Here is a 3,083-nt window from a genome sequence, read left to right as displayed (position 1 = left end):
AACATAGAGAAGCCCTGGAACCACAATAACAACCACATATCAAAGCCCTGGAACTACAATAGCAAACACCATAGCAACACCCGAGCAACCACATAGCAAAGCCCTGGAACAACGATAGCAAACACCATAGTAATGCCCGAGCAACCACATAGCAAAGCCCTGGAACCGCCCAGAATATCATAGCAACACCCAACCACCCAAAACACCATAGCTAAAAGAACACTTCAATCAAACTAAGATAAAAAAGGCCAAAAAGTGCTTCATGTGGCGTTCACCCTATTTCGACTTAATTTAGATTCTTCATTAGCTAAACAACTGCTGTTCTTTTGAAATTTCTATTCATAAAAAAATCCAAAAAAAATCACGGTTTCCACAAAAATATTATGCAGCAATAACTGTTGACATAAGTGTTTCTTGATCGGCAAATCAGCATATTAGAATGATTTGTGAAGGATCATGTGACACTGAAAAATGGAGTAATGATGCAAAAAAAATTAAGCTTTGATCACATTTTTAAACATTAACATAGAAAACAATTATTTTAAATTGTAATACTTTTTCACAATAATACTGTTTTTACTGTATTTTCTATCAAATAAATGCAGCCTTGGTAAGAGATTTCTTTCGAATGCATTTAAAAATCTTACCGACCCCAAACTTTTGAATGGTATTGTATATATTTAAATTTTTGCTATATATAAAAACTTTGCCCAAAACCCCAATTAAATGCACCCCAATTATTGGTATTACCCAAAATACCCTATTTAAAAGCAATGGTGGCAGGAGGTCAGTCTATAATAACAAAATTACACTTGTATCCTATTTGATGTTTATGATGACTCACAAAACACTTTCCTGTGTCAGAACACAACACAGACAGAGAAAGTTACAGTGAACGCCAGTGGCTCAACGCCCTCCACTGAGGAACCCAAAGCCTCTTCAAGTTCCCACTGAACTAAAGCCAGGGCACTTAAACTACAGAGCAGAGCCACAGGGGGACAGACTGTTCCAAAGGGTCAACGGGGAGGGGAAGCAGGGAATTATGCCTGTGTAGTGTGTCTAGGTTTGTCTTGCACAATAAATTAAACCAGTCCAAGGGATTTCAATTAGGCCAACGGTACAAGTGAGAGTGTTAAAGGCACTTGGCTTTTCCTGAGCTGATATACTGAAACAGGAAATTGGGGTGGAACATATTGAAGTGCTAGTCCTTTTTTTGGCCAACAACCTTGAAGCTAACAGACATGAAGTAAAAGTCACAAAAATTCAATTTAGACTTATAAAAATGAAAAGTATAAAATAATGTGATGCTTTTTTCTAGCCTAGAAATCTAGACACACCCTAGCGGCTGCAAGGGTAGTCTAGCAACTCTCCATTGGCTTGCGAGCTGGAAAAACCAAACTCTGGTCAAGCCAATCACATCGTGTATAGAGTCGGTGGGCGGGCTTAACATAATGACGGCAGAGTTGCGGTGGTTCCGTGCATGGATATACATAATAAAGGCTAGATGTCTCGTCCGCGCTGCTGGCCAATGGAGGTCGACGTCCGCACCTGGCGGCCATCTTGTCACAGTCAGCTCGCTCACTCGTAACATTGTGTTTTAATGGTGCTTGGACTTTTTAAATAACCATAACTTGCTACATTTTCCGATTTTCAAACTGTTTGGTTTGTTATAAACGTCAGAGATGTAGTTATGACACTGCATACTCATGAATAATTATTCATAATTTGTTCAAGCATCCATAATTATAGCCACGTTAATAATGTTTTTAAGAAACCAAACCATTTGTAAATCCGTCAAGATTTCAGCGAGATAAGAGTATTTGTGTTCATGCAGATCACTCGCCTTACATCAGGTAGCACAGAGCCCGCCAGAAAGCTTGCCTGTGACAAGATGGCCGGTGATGACGTTACAGACTCCGCCGTAAGACATCTAGCCTTTATGTATATCTATGGTTCCGTGTGCTACTCGTAAACAAAGAAGCTGGCGAACAGCGGTCTTTCGAATCGGCTTTGGCCGCGACTCTGGAAGTCTTGGAGTTAAGCTTTTCTTTGAGAAAAGAACAAAGAACGGCACTGAAGTCATTCTTAAGAAAGGAAGATGTGTTCAGAGTTTTGCCGACCGGATATGGCGAAAGTTTAATCTATCAACAGCTCCGCTTCACCTTCTTCGTTGCTCTGGTTGGTTGTAGCGCTATCCTATTGCGTGCAGAGGGAATTTGAAAGACAACCGTTTATCCCGCCCCTCGGATTGAGCCCTGCCAATGGTGTGTTCCCAGACCCAACATCTTGATGTGGGTCTGGCTTGTCAGGCTAGCTTTTTTTATCTGTTGTCAAATATTCAGGGATCCCTGAAAGAGATACAGGTGTCCAGTAGTGAAGTCTCTGCTTGCAACCCATTGTAACTAATGATCGTTTTCTGGTAAATCAATCTCTTTGGAAGCGGTGAGGATCAAATGCCTTCATGTGACTATCTCTGTTCCGCAACAGTGTCCCACTTTCTCAAGGGATTCGGTGGCCTCTGAGGGACATTGGCATGCATTCATTTGAGAACTGTTCTCCTTAAAAAGACATTAACCTTTCCATTCTATGAGAAGGAATCAGACGGGTCTCAGATTAGAGGAGAACAGTACAAGCACAAAGATTGATGAGATCAGCGTTCCTCTTTGTCTTGGACAGATGGCTGTCTAGATTGTAAGTGGGAGTGGGAAATAAAACTCAGAATTCAGGTCATTCTTCTTTGTCATTAAATAAAATCAAATGTTAACAGTGTTATTCAAACCCTACTGGATCCTTTTTTTCAAGTCTGGGTCACACTTTATAATAATGTTTATTACTAGTTATTATTAGTGGTGTTTGCTAAGGCAAGAAACATTAGTACTATTGCTCATAACATATAAGTCATTCTGCACCACTTGTGCGACATACATGAATATTAAAGGAATAGTTCACCCAAAAATGAAAATTACCCCATGATTTACTCACCCTCAAGCCATCCTATGTGTATATGACATTCTACTTTTGGAGTTATATTAAAAATGTCCTGGCTAATCCAAGCTTTATAATGGCAGTGAATGGCAGCCCAA

Source organism: Gobio gobio (assembly GCF_949357685.1).
Source record: "Gobio gobio genome assembly, chromosome: 19".
Taxonomy (NCBI): Eukaryota; Metazoa; Chordata; class Actinopteri; order Cypriniformes; family Gobionidae; genus Gobio; species Gobio gobio.
Note: the sequence above shows the minus strand (reverse complement) of the source record.